This window comes from Pygocentrus nattereri, chromosome 19 (assembly GCF_015220715.1).
Source record: "Pygocentrus nattereri isolate fPygNat1 chromosome 19, fPygNat1.pri, whole genome shotgun sequence".
NCBI lineage: Eukaryota > Metazoa > Chordata > Actinopteri > Characiformes > Serrasalmidae > Pygocentrus > Pygocentrus nattereri.
The window spans coordinates 24882313-24895333 of NC_051229.1; the positions used below are offsets into that span (position 1 = coordinate 24882313).

A 13021-nucleotide genomic window follows, 5' to 3' on the forward strand; every position below is an offset into this window, starting at 1 on the left:
TTGTGAACCAGTCTCAACATTTTTCGGCAATTTTCATCAATGTGGTATCAAAAGATTCAGAAGAGACTGGTCCCCAATAATTATCAAAAAAACTTTGACATTTCTAAAAATTATGGCCACCATAAGCCAACAAACCCTTCTGGGGTAGAACATAATTGACTTAAAGGACCAGAACTTATAAAAGCTTTTTCTGATTCTCACAAAACTTCATGAACATTGCTAAGAGCATGTATGGGTCATCATGCACCCCTCAACATAAACATGGAAATTCCTCCAGTTTGCCATATGGGAGACACAATTCCAAATGTTATGATTTTTTGACACATTTTTGCGGTAACTTCAGATGAAAGTGGCCTAGACATGAAATTCTTTTCTGGACTTATTCTCTGGGACATTCTTAACATGACTGACCACAAAAAATTTCCATTTCTTCTTCATATGTTTAGCTAATTTCCATGATGTGCAAAACCTTCTTTTGCAAACAAGTCTCTGAGTTCTTCACTGATCCTCATAAAACAAGTGTCACATTATTCAGAAGAGAGGACTGTATAATAATTATCAAAAACATTTGAATATTCTAAATCAATATGGCCGCCACAAGCGAACAAACCCTTCTGGACTGCAGACAAACTAAAACAGCTAAAACTCAGCAGTGCTAATTCTCTCATTCTCATGGACAATCTTGACAAATTGTGGACTTTTCATAAACCCAGTCTTGCCTTGCTTGTTTCCTTTCTATGAACAACTTTTGCACATAGTGGTCAGTTAGGGCAAACCTGTGCAAAAGGTACAATGTGAGAAATGCTGCCATTAGTCAGGTAGTTCTGACGTCTATGTTGCAAACTTCTTGGATGTTTTACAAACCAGTGTAGCTCAGTACATATGAATGGAAACTTGTAGGTAAAGACCTCTGCTTGCTGTTTATGGCAAATGAAGGCCTTTTCATGATCTGAGCTCCCTTCAGTTCTATTCACTCTGCCTGCGAACTAACAGCTTGAGGCCTTTTTACGCCTGATGGGCTAAACTGCTGAGGGGCTGGTACTGCTTGTGTGTGCTTGAACCCGCTAATCGCCGCTTGCGGCTATATTTCTTCTTCTTCTTCTTATTATTATTATTATTAGGGTTCAAGCACGAAGTGCAAGAACCCTATTGTTTTTGTCAAGATTTTTCTTATTATTATTATTATTCTTTTTCTGCCCTGAAACGGAACGCACAGCTTAAACCGTAAGTCCTACAGACTTGAAACTTGGTCTACTGGTAGTAGTCCCTCCCGCTACTCAGGCGCAAGAAACCAGCCCAGTCGGCCACAAGGGGGCGCTATAGCGAAGGTCAACGCGTTTGGGCCTATAGTTCCTAAACCAGATTTTTGCCAGACATGGCACATTTTTTTCTAGGTTCCTTGGGTCCAAATAAACCACTTTCCTATTTGGACCGTTTAGCTCCGCCCACTTAGATTTTTCGCAATACTGCGAAATATGCGAAACCTACTTTTGCAAACTAGTCTGCCAATTTTCGCCCAATCCTCATGTGTTTGGTCTCAAAAAATTCAGAAGAGCCTCAGGATCAAAAATTATCAAAAACATTTTGAGTTTTCCATACAAGATGGCTGCCATATGCAAATGAACACGTCTGGATAAATTCAAATTAATTCAGAATTAATTGAAAAATCTGTAACTCAAGAATCGTTCAGCCAAAAAATTTCAAACTTGAGAGGCCATGTTCCGAGATCATTCTGAGCTAGCCATTTAATTTTTATGTGCATATGTAATTAGGGGGCGGAGCAATAAAAACAGGGCATTTTCTCAGCATCTGTACATCCCATCAAGTTGAAACTTTGCAAGCAGCATCTTATGGCGACAGTACAAGTCGTAATTTAAGCACAATTAGATACATCAAAATTTGCGGCCGCCATCGGCCAATAAGCATTCAGCAAGCCTTTTGACAGGCTTACCATTGACTGATGATCATGAACCTTTACAGGTATCTATATCTCACCTTTTTCTAATAATCTACCAAGTTTCAAAATATTTGGCCACTGGGTGGCGCTATTCAAGAAATTCTCATTTTATTACATGTTATTACAATATAATTACAAATTTCACCTATACTCACATTAAGCGCATCATGGCAAACAATGTGGCCTATACATGTTTATTAAAAAAGTGCATAGTTTTTTAGTAGTCGAAACCTGTTTGAAAATGCTCTTTTTCGAACTAGTCTCTGGACTTTGATCCAAACTTTTCAAATTTGGTCTAGAATGATTCTGGGGCCTCTCTAGGTAAATAATTATCAAAAGAATTTTGACTTTTTGACTCAGGGTCATGTGGATCAGTCACCTAATTACTGCAGTAATGGCATTTCTAACTTGATTTACTGTAACTCAAAGACCACTGGCCAAATCACCTCGAAACTTTAAGCATCATTCCACACTGAGACTCTAAGGGTGCATGCGACTTTTTGTCCCGATTGGCCTTTAGGAGGCACTTCAGCACTCAAAAAATTTTCAAAAACAAATAAATTGCCATTACAATGTTATTGCAAGGTTGATCAACAAACAATTGGTGCCATATGACTCAGTTCACTCAGCTGAACAACTTTCTAATTGCATGTCATGTCAAAAATTGTACGGCTTGTCTGGTATTCTGTCTTATTTGTTCAAAGATTTCACTAGACAAAGGCTCATTATACAAAGGTCAAAAGGTCATTCTGACCAAAACCTGGTGAACGTCTATGGTTTTAGTCCGTGGTCAATACTGATATCATATTTAGGCCTTTTGACTGATTCTGACCCGGTTTCACTGAGCTGCTCTACACCTAAAGGGCCCATTATGACTGCATTAGGCCTCACTATGGCCTACATCAAGTCAATGGGTTAAATACTGAACCAGTCCACTGTGCAAGTGGTACTATGTGAGAAATGCTGCCAATGGTCATGTAGTTCTGACATCTATGTTCTATAAACCAGTGTAGCTCAGTACATATGAATGGAAACTTATAATGTGGGTAAAGACCTCTGCTTGCTGTTTATGGCAAATGAAGGCCTTTTCATGATCTGAGCTCCCTTCAGTTCTATTCACTCTGCCTGCGAACAAACAGCTTGAGGCCTTTTTACGCCTGATGGACTAAACTGCTGAAGGGCTGGTACTGCTTGTGTGTGCTTGAACCCGCTCATCGCCGCTTGCGGCTATATTTAGGGTTCAAGCACGCAGTGCAGGAACCCTATTGTTTTTGCTCGGATTCTTCTTCTTCTTCTTCTTCTTCTTCTTCTTCTTCTTCTTCTTCTTCTTCTTCTTCTTCTTCTTCTTCTTCTTCTTCTTCTTCTTCTTCTTCTTCTTCTTCTTCTTCTTCTTCTTCTTCTTCTTCTTCTTCTTCTTCTTCTTCTTCTTCTTCTTCTTCTTCTTTTTCTTCTTTTTCTTTTTCTTCTTTTTCTTCTTCTTCTTCTTTTTCTCCTACAAAACTGGTTGTGGAGCAGAGACTGTAAGTGGTAGAGACACCAATCTTGGTGGGTAGGTGTAGTTTGTGTGCATCTCGCCAGGGACAAGAAATGACCCCGATTGGCCAAAGGATGGCGCTATAGAGCAGCAAAACACGTTTTGCTCCATAACTCCTACACCATGAAGTCTAGAGTGAAAATTCTTTTTTTTGTCTGATTCCTTGCATCAAGCCAAACAACTTTGCCATTTGGACCATTTAGCTCCGCCCACTTAGATTTTTTGCTAATTTGCATAATATGCAAAACCTACTTTTGCAAACTAGTTCAAGGGTTTTCAAGCAATCCTCATGTGTCTGATATCAAAACGTTCAGAAGAGTCTGCTCATCAATAGTTATTAACAATATGTTGACTTCAATGAACAAGATGGCTGCCATATGCTAATTAACACTTCTGACATAGATCATAATTAATTTAAAACTCTATATGTGGAGAATGCTTCTGCCTTTTACATTGAAACTTGACATGCACATTTGGGACCAGATTCTGTGGTTGCTTATCAATTTTGGTGTGCATATGTCATTAGGGGGCGGGGCCATTGCTCATTAACTGTTTCTCAGCATCCGTGCATCCGATTGAGCTGAAACTTGGCAAGTAGGAGCTACTGGACAGAGTATAAGTGGATCTTGAAGGACAATTTGAGAGATTGGAATTTAAGGCCGCCATCAGCCAATCAGGTTTCAGAAGGCTTTTGACAGACTTAACAATGACCAATCATCATGAAACTTGAATGTTGGCTCTAGGTTGCCACTTCCTAACAACCACTCAAGTGTCAACGGATTTGGCCACTGGGGGGCGCTATTCACAAAATTATCATGTTATTACATGTTATTACAATACTATTACAATTTTCACCTAGTGTCGAATGTACTGCATCATGACAAGCTATTTTGCCAATATATGTTTGTTAAAAAAGTGCATAGTTTTTATGTAGTCGATAACTGTTTGAAAACCCTCCTTTTCAAACTAGTCTCTGGATTTTAATCCAAACTTTTCAAATTTGGTCTAGAATGATTCTGGGGCCTCTCTAGGTAAATAATTATTAAAAACATTTGGACTTTTCTACTCTGGGTCATGTGGATCAGTCAACAAATTACTGGGGTCATGCTATTTGTAGCTCGATTTGCTATAACTCAACAGTCATTGGCCAGATCATCTGAAAATGTGAAACATGTTAAAATACTGAGAGTCTTAGGGTGTGTGCTACGTTTGGTCCAGATTGGCCTTTAAATGTCACTTCAGCACTCAAAAACACTTAATAAACAACTAAATTGTTATTACAATGTTATTACAAGGTTGATCAATGCACACTTGGAGCCATATGACTCAGTTCACTCACCTGAAAAACTTTCTGATTGCATATCATGTCAAAAATTGTACGGCTTGTCTGGTATTCTGTCTTATTTGTTCAAAGATTTCACTATACAAAGGCTCATTATACAAAGGTCAAAAGGTCATTCTGACCAAAACCTGCTGAACGTCTATGGTTTTAGTCTGTGATCAATGCTGATATCATATTGAGGCCTTTTGACTAATTCTGACCCAGTTTCACTGAGCTGCTCTACACCTAAAGGGCCCATTGTGACTGCATTAGGCTTCACTATGGCCTACATCAAGTCAATGGCTTAAAAACTGAACCAGTCCACTGTGCAAGTGGTACTATGTGAGAAATGCTGCCAATGGTCAGGTAGTTCTGACATCTATGTTCTACAAACCAGTGTAGCTCAGTACATATGAATGGAAATTTATAATGTGTATGAAGACCTCTGCTTGCTGTTTATAGCAAATGAAGGCCTTTTCATGATCTGAGCTCCTTTCAGTTCTATTCACTCTGCCTGCGAACAAACAGCTTGAGGCCTTTTTACGGCTGATGGGCTAAACCTGCTGAAGGTCTGGTTCTGCTTGTATGTGCTTGAACCCGCTCATCGCCGCTTGCGGCTATATTTATTATTATTATTCTTTTTCCCATTTTGGTGTCTACAAATGATCCTACAGCCTAAACCGTAAAACCTAGACATACCAAACTTGCTACAACAGGTCCTTAGGTCAAAAGGACCACACTCACTTATAGGGACTCACATTGGCCTGATGGTGGCGCTATAGCAGAATTTTTACGTTTTATGCCATAACTCCCACACCTAGTAGGTCCTAGACAAAAAATTCAACTTCTGCTACATTCTTTGGCTCAAGCCACACCAAACTGCTATTTCCGATTTTATTTCCGCCCACTTAGATTTTTTGCTAATTTGCATAATATGCAAAACCTACTTTCGCCAACTAGTCCTAGGTCTTTCAACCCATCCTGTTGATCTTGGTGTCAAATTACTCAGAAGAGTCTGGACATCAATAATCATTACACAAATGTTGACATTCCTCAATGGCAGACTTTTCACATGTCAATCAACAGCTCAGAGGCGGAGCTTCTTTTTACTTCAACAGCCATATCTCCACAATGCTTGCTTCGTTTTGCATGCCACTTGATAGCTTGATAGTACACATGATTTTGAGGTCACAGGACAAAGCTGGCCAACATTGGACAATAGGGGGCGCTATAACATGGAAAAAATTGTTTCTCAGCAACCATAAGGCACATCAAGCCAAAACTTCATATGGTGCATCAGTGACCTAATGTAACTCAGGACACACAGTGATGACGTCATACCGCAAACAACATGGCCACCACAAGCCAATTAATTGCCATTGGCCATTTGACACCCTTATCGTTAACCAATCCACACCAAAATTGGTAGGTGCACTCATATATACACCCTCTAACACATATTAAGACGACAAGTTGGTCGGCCACCAGGGGGCGTAGTTCAAAAACAGCACAGACACCAAACGTCATACGGACGAAATTCTTTTTTCCCCTCATAAAGGGTCTTGCCATGTACAAAAAAGCCTCAAGAACACATAGGCTCCGCCCCTTCCCTTTTGAGAATTTGCATGATATGCAAAAACATGCGCATTATTGAGCGCAAACTACTCCTAGGTTTTTTATCATACCGACAGATATTTGGTATCCACACGTTCACAAGAGTCTGAAGTTTAATAATTATTAAAAAAAAGTTGACATTTCCACATTACGAGTTGCCAGCAGCCAATCAAATGTAAGGTACCTAAATTCCACCGCAAATTCTGAACAAATCTAGCTCTAACTCATAAATGCTTTGGCCGATTGCCACCACACACGGCACACTTGTTACCCATGTGCCTCAGAGCTACTCTACCAATTTTGGTGTCCATGAGTTACTAGGGGGCGCTATAGCATCAAAAGAACAGTTTGACTTTGCAATTCATTCAGCTGTTTGGGCCTTTACTTCATTGTAGCTTCTGGACAGGCACTGGAACAACACACACACACACACACACACACACACACACACACACACACACACACACACACACACCCTACAGAACTACATCTCACCATGTGACTCCTTTCTATCAATTGAATCAGTTTGACCTTGCAAGTTATTCAGCTGGTTTGGGCCTTTACTACCTTGTAGGCCTCTTAACTTGAAACTACCATGAATAAATAGACTTTGTGTATTTTTATTGATGTTGATTACAATTATTTTAGGCCTTTACTAGTATTTAGACATGCACACTCAGACACACACACACAGGCCTACCTCTATGCTTCATATATACAATTCTCTAGCCATTTCACATACTACACTAATCTCAGCATGTGATGTTTTACTTCTATGATCTGAATCGTTTTTCCATTACAATGTTTTGTGACCTTTTGGCCCTTTGTGCCTCATAAGGCAGTTAAATGGACACTGACACTTAAGAGCATGCTTCATGTATTCAAATCAAAGGTTAATTTATAATTATTCACTATATGGCCCCTGGGCCTTTAGGGGCTCCATGGTTGCCTTAGCGTGCTTGAACCCGCAATCGCCGCTTGCGGCTATATTTATTACTTATTATTACTTATTAGAGGGGTTGGGTAAATTACTTTGAACAAGTTAGATTCTGGATTTCCCTCACATGCTGGTTTGCATCATCATTCTCCAAATTTATGTCAGCAAAGCATCGATTTACAAACCTTGAACCTGTCTTGCATGTGGCCCTGTTAATTAGTTAATTATATAGTGTTATATAGTAAAATGTTACAGTATAATTATACTAGTCATTATGTACAACAAGTTAGTGTCTAACTTTAAATATAGTATTTTATTAGATTGAACTGGAAATGTGCTGCTGTGCTTCATGTGTCCATTTGCCCTGCATAGTGGTGAGAGTTTAAAAAAGGCTAATATCAATTGTCCGTCGGCCTATTTGGCTGTAAAGAAATCAGTGTCATCCATAAAAATGTCTGCACTAACTAGGGCAGAGTTCTTTCCATTAACACATCAAAACTAAAAGTTAAATGCAAGTTTAAGTTCTAAATGAGGAGTTACTGTTTTTCAAGAAATGGTAAAATGTCTATTTCCTTAACTATATACTAACATTTATAAAGTGTCTGCGTCAGTAATCTATTGATTCTTGTTCTTGCGTTGCATATTTACTAAACTGTTGGTTTGCTCGCAGTAAATGGAATTTCTCTCACACTCAGTATTGAGTGACATTGTTGCTGTGATTGAAAAGTTTTTGGTGCTGATGTGCTTTATTACATTTTTTTTTTTTTGTTTTTTTTTGTTTTTTTGTTTTTTTTGTTTCAGAGAGTCAAAGTGAAATTTATAGTTTGTTTGGTGGTGCTCACAATGTCTGTGAAAGACACATACTGACACACTGCCATATTTCTTCTTAAGAAAAAAGTAAGTGGTTTCAATGTTTAAACCAGTTTTTCAGTGGCTGTAATATCAAAGATTATTTGTATCACTGTGTTGAATATCCATGCTTGAGAGCTATGGTGAAGACAGCTTGCAGCTCTAAATGGTGCTAAATAGAGCTCTAAACACAGCTTCAAACCTTTGTTGCCTGTTAATTTAAATGTGCAAAATACTTGTGTGGGGTCCCAGCTTTAAAATACAGGAAGACCACTTTTACAAACCCTGATATCCATATAGTGTGCAGTCTTTCACAGCTGCTGTTAGATCATTTGGTCTCTGAACAGAGAACATATTTCAGTACATGCCATACATATATTTACTCTCTGTATATTTATTAATAGTGCAATAAATGAATGTGGTAATTTGCTACTTTCTATGAGAATATGTTCACCAGATTTTTCCCACAATTACCACTCCATAGTCAGTTAGAGTTTGAGTAAATGTTAGTCCAGGTTGTTATCGGGGTAGAGAACATTAGAGAGATATGCTATATGGACAAAAGTAGACTCCTATAGGAGATTTTATGACATCCCATTCTAAATCCATTAATATGGGAGTTGGTCATGTTTCCACTCTTCTGCAAAGGCTTTTGAGGTGTGTCTTTGGGAATTTTAGCCCAATTATTTAGAAAAGAATTTGTGATGCATTGCATGTGAATTAACATTTATTTTTGCTAAATCGGGAAACCTGGTGCTTGCATACCTGTACACATTGTAACTTTATCTACATGTTGTTTAGTTCTATGTTTAAGTTTTGCTGCACTTGGTAAATTAAAGTTGTTCTTACTTAATTCTTTGTTCACTCTTTTTCTCACTCACTCACTCACTCACTCACTCACTCACTCACTCACTCACTCACTCTCTCACACACACACACACACACACACACACACACATACACACACACACAGCTGGCGGGCATAACAAAATCTGTAATTATAATAAATCACGTGTCAAAATATGCTTCCCTGAACAAATCAATATCAGCACTTACAAATATTTCCTAAGTGCATGTTTGATTACATAAGTTAAAAAAAAGAGTATCTGTCCTATTTTAATTGGATTAAATACAGTGCAGTATGTTAATATTTTATATTAAAATGTTTATTAACCATTATTCATGATTTTGTTAACATTTTTTAAAATTGTCCCTATTTGGACTAGGCAGGTTAATGATGTGTTGTGACATTGTATATTGTGAAGACTTGTGCTCACAAGTGTGCATGTATGTGGGTGTTTCATGGCACGGATGGGTTAAATGCGGAGGTCAAATTCCAGTGTGCAAAGCACAGTTAGGAAATATTACGTTTTTGCCATATCGCCCACCACCAGATTCCATATGAAGCTATTTTACTTGCAAACAGTGAGTACTACTTAGTAATACTTTAATAATAGCAATGACTCAATAGTGAGTCAGTACTTAACACCCAAATACCGCAACTTGCAAATGCTTTTGGTAACCATCTGTCAATCTTTCTGTTCTTGTTTTAGTATACCCACTCATTTTTGCAGAGTGCTTATAGTTCTGTGATATTCTTGGGTCGTCTTGGTCGCACAATGTTTAAAGAGTGACTACACCCAACTATTTTCAGCTAACTCGACCCCTGGCTCAAATTTGAGAAATACTCCAAAATAAGAGGGGCTTGTTGGAAGGGGCATTGCAGTGGTTTTGCGGGCTTGGAGGTGGGGTTGCGAGGAAAACCAGACTGGCTGACCTGCTACATTTAGCTACCAGAAAATATGAGTGTGACATAATGAAACAGCGCTTTTGCAACTTTGAGGGCTTATGAGGATTTTCTCCACTATGTCTTTGACGGCCGAGTTTATGATTAGGTTGTGTGTTTTGAGCCTCACCAGTATGTGCCATTGACGTGGGCTGCCAAAAAGTTGGTGTAAAGCCAACAGCGTGTGGAAGAGGCATCCCGAATGGTAGAACAGTCCCTAAAACCATGACTCCTTAATGTCTGTGAAGCAGGTCCATATTTGATATAATGTACTGAATTATGAATTAATAAAGTTTTGTTCATTTTGACTTTAAGCCATGAAAATATACGTCTGTTAGGCCATTAGGGTAACATTTATTTTTAGACAGGTACACTTGTGGGCACTGTACAAACCTCTCACTTGTTGACATTTACAGTAGGGTGGTTGCCGAGGTAAGTTAATAAGTTATTGCAGAAAAAAAGCTAACCCAACAGTTACCCACTGGCCACCCCACTACCTCAAAGCATAGTAGGTCCATCACCAAATATAACAGTTGGAAAGTTTTTGTTTGGTTTAGTTTTTTCTTCTTTCATTAAATCCTGCTCCTTTTTCTCCAATGCAATAAAGTGCAAATATTTGAACCGTATATTTAACTGAAAATAGTACAAAAACAACTCACAACAAATCTTTTTTTTTTTTTTTTTTTTTTTTTTATATATGAGCATTTCAAAAAATTGGGGCAGGGTAAAAAAAATTGGTAAAGTTGTGTATAATGCATGAAAAATTAATTTGCAACAAGTCTTTACTTTCAGACGTAAAGATGGCGAGGGGTGTGCCTCCATGTAAAACAACATAAACAGTACATAATATCATTAAAAAATGTAAAGAATCTGGAGAAATTTATGTATGCAGTGGACAAGGCCAAATCCAGTATCGGCTTACCATAATCTTTGTGCCCTCAGCTTGCACTGCATTAAAAAAATATGCAATTCTACAGTGAAAGTCACTGCATGGGCTTAGTAGCACTTTGAAAAACTAGTGTCTGTGAACACAGTCCATTGCTGCATCCACAAATGCAAGTTAAAACTCTACCATGCAAAGAAGGAATCATAAATAAACATAATCCAGAAATGCCCCTGTATTCTCTGGGCATAGGCTCATTTAAGATGGACTGAGGCAAAATGGAAAAGTGTTCCGTGGTTCAATGAATCAAAATTTGAAATCATTTTTGGAAATTCTGCACTCTGTCCTCCAGACAAAAGACCATCTGGCTTGTTACCAGCACATAGTTCAGAATCCAGCATCCAGGGGTGCATTAGTGCACATGGCATGGTGACTTGCTCATCTGAGAGGGCTCACTTAATACTGAATTTTTATAGAGAGGTTTGGGCTGCATGTGCTGCCATCCAGATGTCTTTTTCAAGGAATGCCTTGCTTAGCAAGACCATGCCAAACCACATTCTACTTGTATTGCAACAGCATGACGAATGTGATTTGGCACACTTATGAAATTATTAAAAAACAGAAAAGAAAGGAAACCCCAAACTGTTGAGCACCTGAAAGCCTTTATAAAGCAAGAATGCAAAAACATTTTACTTGTTAAACTATAGCTATTGGTCTCCTCACTTCCCAGTCATTTACGAAGTGTGGTTAAATGTTTTTGGAACATGTTGCTGGTGACAATTTAAAATTGGACATATGCTTCTCAAAAAATTACATTTCGAAATTTTTGTTAGTGTCTTTGTACTATTTTCAGTTTAGTATAAGGTTTAAATGATTTGCACATCATTGCATTGTTTTTACTCACACTCCCAGATCTCTTTAGATAACACATGAGACAAACAAAGCTAAACTGGACCAGACCTATTTGTGCTTTTATGGGCAGCAGATATAATATGGGGTTGAGAAGTGCTGATACGGTGAGAGCTGGAGAAATATTTCACTGAAGACTTGCAGCTGATCAGAAATTGTTTAGAATTGTTTGCCTTGATATCTGGATCCACACATTATAAACATGGTAACTGCTCTTATTTGCATGTCTTTTACAGGCAGCTCATTTGTCTTCGTGCTCTGCGGAGTTTGTCAGGAGGGCTGAAGATTCACTCATTGCTCCTCTCACACTAACAGATAGTCTGTGCCGTCAGTCACTTCTGATTGAGCTCCCAATCTGGAAAATCGTTTAAGGTTGTGAAAATTTGTCACAATGGGAAAATCAGTCTTAAAATCAGGGGAAAATGTTGGAAGGACTTGCACAATTCCCAGGACATGGCAGATATTTTTCAGTCTCTCTTAAGATTTTTGTCGTTAAGGAGAAGAAAATATTTCAGCTTTTGATCTTCTGTTGGAACTGATGCCTAAGATCCAACCACTACTGATGCTGAAGGATTCAGTATTTCAGCTATTTCGTAATAGCACTGGTTTAAATTGGCCACACAGTGAATGTTAAATGGTGATCATTTGGTCAGTTGGTCCGACATGAATACAGTTAATGCACTTTCTCAGTTTGACCCTTCAAATAGTCAGTAGTGGTGCAAACAAGTCACATTTGGCCATTATTTGTGTGATGTTTGTGCAACAGAAACAGACTTGCTTGAAATTATTAATAGCTGGTGTCAGCTTCAAACTGAATTCTTGATTGACTTTTTAGTACAAGATATGAACTTTTTTCATTTCAGTGGCAATACTAGTGACCATGCTCTGAAAGGCTCATTATATGGTTAAATATGGTTTTAATATGTAGAATGTATAGTTTCTAAAGGAATTGTCTTACCTTTATCAGTGAATATATCAGCAGTTTAATATTAAACTGTTTTGCTTCCCCTTTTGTGCTAATGCTAACTACAATAAATAATATCGCTATATACTATAATGCTGTAATAGGGGGTATGAATTTTAGTTTGTGTTTATGTAGAAGTCTCTGGTGCTTGAGCAGCTGCATGTGATCGTAGTTCAGGAAGACTAGGGTGGTGGACTGATTAGGTCATCAGTTAGGGAATAAAAACAAAGTGGAACACCCAGCCACACAAATGCGAGCACACACACA

The 13021-nt window shown here is 38.3% G+C and overlaps 1 protein-coding gene across 1 annotated transcript in view; it reads left to right on the forward strand.

Moving 5' to 3' along the window:
- The window catches only part of pik3cb (phosphatidylinositol-4,5-bisphosphate 3-kinase, catalytic subunit beta), a 134005-nt gene that overhangs the window by 43485 nt on the left and 77499 nt on the right, over window positions 1–13021 (forward strand). The window lies entirely within an intron of this gene.